The sequence below is a fragment of the Brassica oleracea genome, chromosome C9 (genome assembly GCF_000695525.1).
Source record: "Brassica oleracea var. oleracea cultivar TO1000 chromosome C9, BOL, whole genome shotgun sequence".
In the NCBI taxonomy this organism is placed as follows: Eukaryota; Viridiplantae; Streptophyta; class Magnoliopsida; order Brassicales; family Brassicaceae; genus Brassica; species Brassica oleracea.
The window spans coordinates 33,039,507-33,052,375 of NC_027756.1; the positions used below are offsets into that span (position 1 = coordinate 33,039,507).

At 35.2% G+C, this 12,869-nt stretch overlaps 1 long non-coding RNA gene across 1 annotated transcript; it reads right to left on the bottom strand.

Annotated features, from left to right (window-relative positions):
- Positions 1-4,034: 4,034 nt before the first annotated feature.
- Positions 4,035-5,619, bottom strand: LOC106317734. Its single transcript, XR_001265222.1, has 3 exons — positions 5,495-5,619; positions 4,690-4,821; positions 4,035-4,454 (listed from the first exon to the last, which is right to left on the bottom strand). It is a non-coding gene; the product is annotated as an uncharacterized LOC106317734 (long non-coding RNA).
- Between the last annotated feature and the right edge of the window lie 7,250 nt (positions 5,620-12,869).

Here is a 12,869-nt window from a genome sequence, read left to right on the forward strand (position 1 = left end):
GTGTGGGCGCGTCTGAGATCGGATCGACAAATGGTTTGTGCTGATGGATTCGTCTCGTCAAGAGCTTCAATTGGATATGTGGATAGTCGTCTGGTTCCTCAGGGTTTGAGAGATAGATCGATTTTAAGTTGCGCCTAGTTTAGGGTTTATTTGTGACGGATTTTAGATTAGGTTGTCTCAGGGTTTTGGAGTCTATCGTGCTGATAACGTGTTGTAATTAGAGAGTTTAGAGACTGGATGTTTCTGTGTTATTATTAATGATCAAGGGGGTTCCTTTATATAAAGATTACAAGATGAAGATAAATGGAAAGTATCCAAAACCTAAACTCACTAGGATTAGGAAAACTACTAATACATAATAATGGAAAGATTACATCAACTAGGAAAAGGAAAGAGTTTCCTTTTCTCCAAGCTTTGTGGTCGTCTCTCTCTCTCCTGAAGTCGGCTCTCTCTCTCTCCTCTCTCTAGGGCTTCGGCCGTCTCTCCATCTTCTAGGTATTGGGCCGGTCTTGGACCGGACCTGGTTAATGGCAATCCACTCCATGATTTATAACACCAACTTATATATTGTTTTTTATTTTATTTTTACGATTTCTTGTACTTTTAATAATAAATATTTAAGTTAAATAAATTATATTTTAAAGAATTTTTGTTAACATAAAATAGTTGGGGTTAATTAGTAAATTTTTATAAGTATAAGATATTATTAACAATTATTAATAAAATATATTATTTTTGAAATAGAATATGAAGTAATATGTTGGAGTAAGAGCATCTTCAGCCTTACTCCATATTTTACTCTAAAATTGAGAAAATAGAATGATGAACAAAAAATAAAAACATTACTGAGTAAATATTTTAATATTTTTATTTTTTGTTCATCACTCCATTTTCCACTCTATTTTTTCAATTTTGGAGTAAAATATGGAATGAGGTTGTAAATGCGCTAAAACCTTACTCTATTTTAGAGTAAAATATAAAGTAATACATTTGAGATGCTGTTAGTTTCGGCTAGTCCATTGTTCATATATTATAATCAAATCTTGAAATGTTGAATGGTATATTAAGTAGTACTTAAGGAGTACAATGATTTTAAAAGCACTATTATTGTTTTTGTGCTCAACGTCCTTTTAAAAATTAGAAGGCCGATAGTTTTTTTTTTTTTTAAAGTAGTTTAAAAAAGAATGGCTTCGAGATGGGGATGAAGACTAAACCTTTTTTATTTCTATTTTTGCTTAAATTTGGGGTAAAAAGTCTGATTTCAAATTCCGAATCATATTTACCCCCAAATTAGATGTTTGAATTGTATCCAGATCATGATTAAGTTTCAGTTTACTGTATACCAATACATGCATAATTATTAAAAACCAATAAAACTCCAAATTAAACAAAGAAAATATTTGATTAAAATAACTAATCTTACAACTATCTGAAATAAAACCTGAAATTCGAAAACCAAAGGGTTAAAATCACCAAATTAAATTAAACAAAGAAAATATCTGACTAAAGTAACTAATCTTACGGCGATCTGAAATAAAACTTGAAACTCGAAAACCAAAGGGTTAAAATTACCAAATCATCAAAATTCGAGAAGAACCACGTTAGTTTATCTTTGATGATTTGTGGATTTGACCTTTTGATTTTCAGGTTTTGGGCCGTTTTATTTCGGATAGGATGTGAGAATATGAGATGTGAGTATAATGTCTTCAATTGGGTATTTTCTTGGTTTAATTTTGGTTTTGATTTGTATCTAATGGTTAGGCATGTATTGGTACACAATAAACCGAGCTTGATCATGGTTTGGGTGTGAATAGATTTCAAACTTTAAATTTGGGGTAAATACGATTCAAACTTTGAATTCATGGAAAAACTGGTTTAACATTCATTTGATGGATTGACAAAAAAACATTCATTTGATGAATATATAATGAGGCTTTAACTTCGTGTGGACACGGTGTTATATGATAGTCGTCAAGTTATGATTACACATCCTTTGTTCTTATAGAATTGCATAGCTTATTTACAAAAGATCTCAAAGCATCTTAGAGAACAAATCGGATGGAATTGAATGAAGGAAGATAAGCATTGTGCTTTGTACATGATCTTTTAATATCACTCATTGCATCCGAGAGAGCAAATTGGATGGAACTGAATGAATATAAGCATTGTGCTTTGTAGATGATCTTTTAGTAAGTTTTCTGACAAAGCGATAGTTGGTGATGATATTTGAGTTGCTATAGCTGGCCCAAATACAAATTAGGATATGATATTGTATTTTAATTTGAGACTTGAAACTCTGTCGTTTTCTCTTTTTTCACTCCTTTTTTTTCGAAAATAAAATTTTTTAGAGTTTTCACGTTTATTAAGAATATAATAAAGGTTTACAATTTAATCTACAATTTACTTTTCAATATACTTTCCAATAACTATCCACCAATAAAATATAATCAATTCAAATATTCATAATCAATGTTTCTCAAAAGTATACAAAAATATTTTAAATGGAACAAGAATAAACTCTAGAAAAATCGAGGGAGTATCAGTTACCCATATCACTAGACTAAATTTTGATCAGATGATACGATTTTCCAAAGAATATCTCCGTTTGGCCGTATGCTAAATGTCACTAAAGCTTCGTTAACATTGGAGTACTTTGATTATTAGTAAAGTTTCATGAAACAATAACTAGTTGAGTTTTTTTTAATAGTTTTCTTCTAATTAAAACGGCACCGTACTTTGGAAAAAAATTGTAGGGTAAACTTGTTATGTTTTTGAAATATTTAATTATTTTTAATGAAATTTGATTTTTTTTTAACGCTAGATAACACATTACATCATCGTATAATCTCTAAATCTATTACATATGATGATCAACTACCTGCAACATATGCGATATTGATGAACAGCTCCACGAATAATGATTCCACGATGAAACACTCCCCGAAACAGTTAAAACCACGGACGGTTATGCATATACGACATCCTTGATGGACAGGCTCTCACCGCAACAGGCGACCACAACGAGCGGCTATGCTTATAGTATTCCGGAACCTCCGAAAGCTTCACATCCTATAATCTGCAAGAAATTGCATAGTTTGGGATTCGAACCCCAAATCCGAGTGTAGAAACCTTTAAATCTTAACCACTAGGCTAGGGTGGTGCTTCCACGATGAAATTTGATTAGTAACAGTTTTACTCTAGATACTATTAACTACAACTCAACTGGACTAAATTCGGGTCAGACCCACCCTTCCAATAAAATTAGTCTTTGACCCCAATCCTTCAAATTTGGACATGTCCTCTTTCCTCTCTTCTTCATTTGACCTCGTTCTTATCTCCCTTTCCCTTTGTCAAATTAACTTCTATTTTCACTCTTAACACGAAAATCATCCTCTTCTCGTATTCATAACACCTCTTATCTTCTACTTAAGGTAAGCGACCATCAATTTTGGATTAGGTTTTAGCTGTTCAATTTAGGAACTAGGGTTTTAAATATATAAATTAGAGTTTATAACAACTCGATTTGGGAAAATGATTTTGAGATTGGATTTTCTTTGACATGTACATAAACGACAAGCCTAATCCTCGACCGATGACTATGCGTAGAAACAAAAAATCTATCTATCTACCTAATTGAATTAAGTGGATCATCCGCAGAGAGTGAAGAATTGAGATGGATTGAGCTGAATTTGACATGGTTCATGATACGAGCATTCAGAGAAATCTTTCATTGTTCATTTCAAATTTCAATATATTCTATGGTATTTTCAAATTCTATTTCTCTTTACTTCATTAATTCACTCTTGTGTGCAAAAAGAGATTGTAATAATAGGTTTGATGGATCTAAGCAGCTTTTGTTAAAAAAAAAAAAAAATGAAGAGGTTTATAATGAATACCCTTTTTCTAGATTCTAATAATCTATGTGTGTTGGAAACTCACAAGAGTTTTTTGTGTGTTGAGGTTTGTTCTTAGCTCAATACTTCATACATATAAGATTTGTCTCTTCTTCTATGAGTGTGATTGGTATTCAATGGAGTAAAAAGGTGGAAAATGAAGGGAAAAGAAAAACAAAACTCAGAGTAATCTAGCGTAACACTTCCTACTTTACAAATCATGAGGAATAAAAGTACATACATTTTGAGCAGTAACCAGCGTAAATGAATAAAAATAGTAAAAATACTTTTTCACCTGATTGGTTAGCTGAAACCAGAGTAATTTATTTTCCCATCCAAATTATATCGCTGGATAGGACGTACTAGAGATAGCAATTGGGATAACCCGCAACCCATTTGTCCCGCCCCGCCGTGGTACCATTTTCAGTTGGGTCTTTGCGGGTCGTACCGCCGCGGGACGCGGGCCCTGAACCCTATGACCAATTCCGACCTGCACTATAGCAGCGGTTATGCGGGTCGGCCCGCAGGCCCTATCTTCAAAGCTTGACCAATCCTGTGAACCTGCAAGAAGAAGAGATTTTCATTTGTTACAAGCATACGACACTATCCATAATGTAATCAAAATCAAAGATATGACAAACAAACAGATAACTCTTAAGTTATGTTTAATTAGGCATCAGGCATCACTTTCATTAGTCTCGTTTTGTGTTTTAGACAATGTTCGGACTGAAGTTTTAGACATTGTACACTTACACTTATTCCATCATCAAACGAAACATGGTAGTATGATTTGTACCTGTTCACTTGCTGTTGTTTTGAAGCAACTCCTCCTTTGTCTACAGGTTTTCTTTTCCTTCTGTTGTTGTGACGCTATAGCTTTCTCCAACAGCTGCGTTTTCCCTCGTCAAAGTCCGGGAGCACATGGAACCTGCCATATGGTTTACTCATTCTAAGGATGGTAACAAGACCGATAAGACCAAATAAGTCTCCCATAAACAATACTAACTAGCTATTAGATAGTTGATAAAAATATTCAAAAAAAAAAAAAGATAGTTGATAAAAGAGAATTGGTTCAGCTCAGCTTATGCAGAACAAAGAGAGTTGTTTAATAATTTATGTATAATTTCTGGAACTAACAATCTCTCCGCAAGTCACCCAATTTCCTAAAGATAGCTTTAATAGTTTCTAACACTACCACAAAGACATCATAAATCAATCCAGATCTTGAAGATATCGTGCTGAAAATCAACTTTCATAAAGATAGTTATTAACTTATGTTTGTTACGTGTGCAGCGTTTGTAATTAGCACTTACGTTCATTAGTCATTACTCATCACTTAATTAGTCTCGTTTTGTTTCTAAGACACAACATCAACGAGTACATAAGTAACTTCAGTTCTGTAAAGATGTGAATTGGCACCAATAATTGAACATGTAAAGGTAAAGTGCACAGATATTCATAAGTTCATAACCAAATTCAAATAAAACCAAACACCAAATCAGTACCAAATCCATGCAATAAATTATTTCTCTAAAAAAATTGTTCGTGATTTGTGGCTCAAAAGGAAAGAAAGAAGATGATGCCGAGAAGAAGACACTTACTTGATCAAACGATAAGATGAATACCATGCATGGAGAAGTTGTTGTCGAGAATCGAAGTTGTTGTGGTGGATTAAAGAAGAAGATACGCCGGAAGAGATCGTCTTTCAAATCATCAGTTCTCTCTGTTTCTTTGCCGGTGGGAGCTCGAAGAGACAAGATGACGAAGTGGGTGCGGATCCCGCGCGTCCCGCGGTACAACACAAGCCCATCCCGCTTCCGGCCCAAACCCGCACAAGCTCAGTCCGCGAAGCCCGCTAAAAAATGGGCCTAGTTATGTAGTGACCAATCCCGACCCGCAGCAGATCTTAATGGGCCGATCCCGCGGGCAAGCTCCTAAATTGCCATCTCTAGGACATACAGTCTTAAATTTTTGTGTTCTTATCTCAATATTTCATTCACATGTTATAAAACTCGGTCGACGCCATATAATCGCTAATTATACATTTGGTAGCAGAGTCCGTTGCGATTTCAAATCGGAGAGAAAATCAGAAAAAGTAAAGAAACCTTCAAATATTTATCAGTTATTTTTAAATCCAACTAAAAACAAGACTATAGATTGCATAAATCGTGTTAAAAACTTGGCCGCCATAGATTAGGGGTTTGGTCGTGAGGTGGAAGACAAGGACAAAACCATAATTTGTCATTAATTAATTAAAATTCGACAAAAGGTAAAAAATAAGAATCACCGGTTCTTGAACTCACCACCCAGAGCTACTTCAGAAAGCCTCTAACTAGTAAGACAGAGCATTTTTGGTTCTATCACCCAGATATAAATATAAGTAATGACTAGATATCGGGTATATTTTTTTGTTTTTTTAATTTTTTGCCTAATATAATTTATGTATGTGTTTGTATAATTATATTTTTGTATGATATGAATTTAATAGAATAGATATAATTTTCTCTATATTAAATAAATAATTTATCAAGTTTCATAATTGTGTACTTGTGTCATATATGTTTGAGAAAAAAAATTTAACCTTTATTCACCAAATTTGCAATTTGTAATATTTTTTTGTACTTTCATATATGATAACATTTTTAATTTCCCACATTTTATTTCTAAACTTAAGTAGGTGTTTTAACAGAATAGCTATAACAGATGACCCTAAAAATTGTTTGATAATAATATAGATTAGTAATATCTAATTAAGGTCAATTAGGCAAAATAATTTTAAAACAATAGGAATTTTAAAAAGCCATACAAATACACAATGCAAAACAATGTATCAAATTTGAGGCTCAAAGCCCATATAAATAAATAAATCCCGACCACAAACTTATTATAAAGAAAAAAAATCTTTTTAGAAAGATCAGCTCTTTTGATCAAAAAAAAAAAAAAAAAAGATCAGCTCGAAAATAGAGTTTCTCTCTCCCTCTTTCTATTACAACCGACCGGATCTTGTCTCATCTCAAACTTAATCGATCTGTAAAAAAAATTGCTCAGATCAGCCCAGGTTTTAACTGGAAAATATATTAGTAGGAAATTTAAATGGTGCTAAAGTCCAGAAATATATTTTAAACGGTCCTGATCAAATAGAAAACAGCTTGTAAAAGCGGAAGTTGCATATAAATAGAGGTTTCCTACTATTAAGGAGTGGTGGTTATTTTCGAAAAAGAAAATGATGTGGTGGTTAGTTTTGAAAATTAAAAAGGCATAGCAGTTATCACATTAAAAAGGTATGTATCGTTAAAAATAGTTGCTGGATCCAACTTTTATCAATGGGTCAAACAGGTGTTTTAATAGAATAGATATATACAGTCTCTCTAAAAATAAATCTTCGATCAACATTCGATTAATTGGTTCGACTCTAGTACATTAAGAGATCAAGTTTGCATACCACGTTAAAGTGGACCCAGAGAAAGTTACATTGACCACTTTGACGTCATAGAAAAAAGAACAGAAAAAAAAACAGCTGCCGAAAAAAAGGCAGATTATCTACAGCACCGAAGTGAGTGCTTTGATACTGCATTAAGCACTTTGATGTTCTAGGGATTCGCGGGCACTATTCACTATAGTCCAAAATTCAAATCCAAAATATAGCTGTTGAAGTTTTTATTATTTCTTTATAATTTTTGTATTTATGGTTCTGCCTATAAATAGTCTTCTTTGTATAAATAAATACATCAAGGGAAAAACTCCTTTTTTACTCTTTTTCTTGGTTTCAATCTCTCCTCTCTCTCGGGGATTTTTTTTTCTCACCTGTTCATCAATTGTTCTTCATATTTCTTACATGGTATCAGAGCTTCCAAGCTCCTAAGCACAATTACGTCCGCAAAATCACACTACTTACTTCCTTCTTTCACTTCACCGAAGAAGATGGAGCAGCATAAGTCAGTCATGATTCTGGTTACCCTGAAGAGGGTAAACTACATTACTTGGTCGAGATTGACCATAACAACCCTTGGAGAAAGAGGTCTATGGGAGCATTTCACCTTAGGTGCTGCACCAAGACAAATCACCGAAGAAGAAGATGGCAAGGAGATTGTAGTGGTAGATGAAGGCAAATGAGGTCAGGAGGACCTTATGGTCTTGTCTATCTTGCAAGGCTCTCTTGACACTCCTATTATGGAGGCTTACTCTCACTGTGTTACCACAAAGTAATTGTGGAACACATTGCACAAGGTGGATGGTAACACTTCAAACCTGACTAGAATATTTGAAGTTAAGATAGCAATCAACAACTTGCAGCAAGAAGGGATGGACCTCACCAAGCATCTTGGGAAATACAGTCAGTTGTGGTCTGAACTTGAGGTGCTAAGACCAAGCACCACTAATCCTAGCACCCTTGAGGAGAGGCATGAGCAAGACAAGGTCTTTGGACTGCTTCTCACACTCAACCCAAGCTTTAATGAAGTGATCAGACACATATTGAGGGCTAAAGAACTTACAGACTATGATGATGTGTGTGCTCAACTTCAGAAAGAGCTAGGCTCAGATGGTTTGTTTGGTGAAAAGAGAGAGATATCTATGGCTAGCAAGGCTGAGAAAGTGGAAGCACCAGTGGCAAACAAAACAGCTTACAAACTTGGAGGAGATAGGCGTGTGACTTGTGAATATTGCAAGAAGCAAGGCTACTCCAAGAGCAACTGTTGGGTACTCTATACTCATCTCAGGCCACCCTTAGCAAACAAGTTCAACCAAGGCAGAGCACATGAAGCAAGAGCTAAAGAAGTGCAGCCAAACAGTACAGTCTCCATGTGCATGGGAGAAGATGGAAGAGCAATGATCTCTACTACTCATGATGTTGGATCCACATCTCAGGCGCTTGCTCATGATGACCCAGTCATCCGCAAATCAGACATTGAGGCTCTCATAAAGACCCTCAATGCAAACTCTGGTAACAATAGTATTAATTTTTTAAATTCTACTCATATTGCAACACATCATATTATTAAGGATGCTAGACTGATTAGTAATGTCAAACCTGCTTTAGGTAGTGTAGTCAATGCAAATGGGAATAGAATTCCAATTGAAAGAGTATGAAATCTGAAACTGTTTGATAAGGAGTCTCAAGCTTTTTACATGCATACTTTCACCTCAAACTTACTATCTGTTAAGAGAGCAACTAATGATCTTAATTGCAATGTTATTTTCAGTCCTAATGATGTTTGCTTTCAGGATATTAAGACCAGTAAATGCTGAGAAAAGGTGTAAGGAAGGGAGAGCTTTATTTACTTGAAGACACCAAGCTTAGATCATATTCTTCTTATGCTTTTAATTATGCTTCTATTTTAGCTAGTGATGTGTTATGGCATGGTAGATTAGATCACCCTCATTTTCGTGCCTTACGATTGATGTTATATAATCTATCTTTTAAGAATGAAAGTTGTGAGGCTTGTATTCCTGGTAAACATTGCAAATCTGTTTTTTTTTTTAAATCTATGACTACTTATGAAATTTTTTTTTGATCTAGTTCACTCTGATGTTTGGACAACTCCTTGTGCATCTAGAGAAAACCATAAATATTTTGTTACGTACATAGATGAGAAATCAAAATATACTTGGATCACCTTGATTCCTAGTAAAGATAGAATTTTAGAAGCTTTTATGAACTTCCAAAACTATGTAACTAACCATTTCAACTCTAAGATCAAATTTTTTAGGTCTGATAATGGCGGAGAATACACAAGCCATACCTTCAAAAACCACTTAGCAAAACATGAGATTATTTATCAAACAAGTTGTCCCTACACACCACAACAAAATGGAATGGCTGAAAGAAAGAATTGCCATCTTATGGAGGTTGCAAGAAGCATGATGTTTCATACCAATGTACCAAAGAGTTTTTTGGGAGATGTTGTGGTATCAACATGCTATCTGATCAACATAATCCCTACCAAAATCCTTTAAGATGTCTCTCCCTTTTAGGTATTGAACAAAATTAAATCTCCCATTGATCATGTGCGTGTGTTTGGGTGTGTGTGTTATGTCTTGACACTAGAAGAATAGAGAAACAAACTAGAGGCCAAGAGTGTCAAGGGCATGTTTATAGGATATTCCCACACACATAAAGGATACAAGTGCTACATACTTGAAGCCAGGAGGGTTGTGGTCTCAAGGGATGTGAAGTTTTTGGAATCAAAAGGATACTATGATGAGAAGAGTTGGGACAACCTTAAAGACCTTTCACATGAACCCTCAGATAGGGAAAACAACCTGAGAATTATTATGGAAAGTTTAGGCATCAGCCAGCCTCAAACCAGTGAGGCACCAAGTGCTTCTCCTACACCACCAGTGGCTGAAGGAGCTGCACACATGATCAAGATGGAACTGCCAAGTCTGATCAATCTAATGAAGATCAAGATCAGTTTGGTGGAGAATAAGAACATGAAGATGCAGTGGTAGAAGAGCAACAGATTCAACCATTGAGAAGAAGCATTAGAGTGAGGAAACCTAGCCAATGGGTTAACACAAAAATTTACTTCAACATCAATGCAGTGATTCATCCTATCCAAGCAACATGTTCTTTGGCAAGTTATCCTCAAAAGCATGTTGTTTTCATCAGTAACCTAGATCAAGAGTATATTCCGAGAACTTATCAAGAGGCAATGGAATTGGAAGAGTGGAGAGACTCAGTTGGAGATGAAATCAATGCCATGATCAAAAATGATACATGGTATGAAACTGAGCTTCCCAAAGGAAAGAAAGCTCACCATCAAGTATCTAGCCAATGGAAAGCCAGAAAGAAAGAATACAAGGCTAGTCGCAACAGGATACACTCAGATTTATGGAGAAGACTATCTGGATACCTTTGCTCCAGTGGCTAAACTCCACACCATAAAGATTCTACTCTTCTTGGCAGTCAACTTGGAATGAGATTTATGGCAGATGGATGTCAAGAATGCTTTTCTCCAAGGAGAATTGGAGGATGAAGTTTACATGAGGCCACCTCCTGGAACGGAAAACCTAGTCAAGCCAGAAAATGTCCTTAGATTGAAGAAGACGATCTATAGATTGAAACAATCACCAAGGGTCTAGTATCACAAGTTAAGCACTACCCTCAATGGAAGAGGGGTTTGTAAAATCAGAGGCTGATCATACTCTATTCAGTCTCACAACCAAGCAAGAAATTGTGGCGATTTTGATCTATGTAGATGATATCATCATCACAGGAAGTGACAAGAAAGGTATCATCTCAACCAAAGCGTTTTTTAAATCTACTTTTGATATTAAATATTTGGGTGACCTAAAATACTTTCTAGGGATAGAAATATGCATCTCTAAAGAGAGGTTTTTTTTTTATCTCAAAGAAAGTACACACTTGATCTTTTAAATGAGGCATGAAAGTTTGGAGAAAGAGTAGCCAAAACACCAATTGAAAAAGGGTACAAAGTCTTGCGTGAGGGGGAGTTTGAAGATAATCCATTTGGAGACTTCAAACTCTATAGAAGAATGGTTGGAAAGCTGAACTATCTCACCATCACAAGACCAGACATCTGCTTTTTTGTAAATCAAGTCAGCCAGCATATGCAAGCACTTAAAGTTCACCATTGGAATATGGTGGAAAAGATCTTAAGGTACCTAAGAGAAGCTCCAGACCAATGTGTATGGATGGGCTGCAACAAGAGCACATGGATTGTGGGATATTGTGATGCAGATTGGGCTGGTGATAGAGTGGACATGAGGTCTACGACCATCTACTGTACCTTTATTGGAGGTAACCTAGTGACTTAGAAAAGTAAGAAGCAGAAGGTGGTATCATGTTCAAGTGCTGAAGCAGAGTATAGGGCAATGAGGAAGCTCACGAGTGAACTCATTTGGATCAGAAACCTCTTAAGAGACTTGGGCATAGAGAAAATCACACCAATCATAATGCATTGTGATAATCAGGCGGTCATTCACATAGCATCAAACTCAGTGTTTCATGAGAGGACAAAGCACATTGAAGTGGACTGTCACAAAGTGAGACAAGCAGTAGAGCAGAAGATCATCTTACCTTGCTAAACAAGAAGTGAAGATCAATTGGCAGATATCTTCACCAAAGGAGCAAACACCAAAGTTTGCGAGTTCATTCATCCAAGGCTGGGACTCATAGACTTATCTAGATCATGATTTCTTTAGCCATGAAGCATCTACTCTTTTTCTTTTGTGTGTTTTTTTCCCACTGAGTTTTTCACACAAATGTTTTAATGAGGGATGTCTTCATGGGTTCCAAGCTTACTCATTCCCTATGGCTAATCTTGAAAGGGAGTATTGACATTAAGAGATCAAGTTTGCCTACATCATTGAAGTGGGCACTTTGAAAAAACTACATTGACCACTTTGACGTTGTAGAGAAAAGAACAGTTGCTTAAGAAAAAGACAGATTATCTACAGCAGCAAAGTGAGTGCTTTGATAAAACTTGCACTAAGCACTTTGGTCCTGTAGGGATTCACATGCATTGTTCACTACAGTCCAAAATTCAAATTCAAAATATAGGTGTTGGAGTTTTTATTATTTCTTTATAACTTTTTATAACTTTTGTATTTATGGTTCTGGCTATAAATAGTCTTCTTTGTACACATGAATAAATCAAGGGAAACAACTCCTTTTTAATTCTTTTTCTTGGTTTAAAACTCTCCTCTCTCTCTGGGATTTCTTTCTTTCTCTTACATGTTCATCACTTGTTCTTCATATTTCTTTCATCTAGTTCCATGCCAACCACACATGTTACACCTAGCTGAAATTTAAACCTTGGTTCATACATTTAAGTTTTGTTTCTTCTCGTATATTTCTAATAATCTCGTTGAGTAATGAGTATGTGAGTTATATGGGAAGGGTTGTTTTCTCTGATTGATTGGTGTGAAATAAAAATTAATTTTGATATGTATATTTCAATATTTTGTTGGTTGTTGGCTTGATTTCTGAGAAAATGAATGAATATATATATA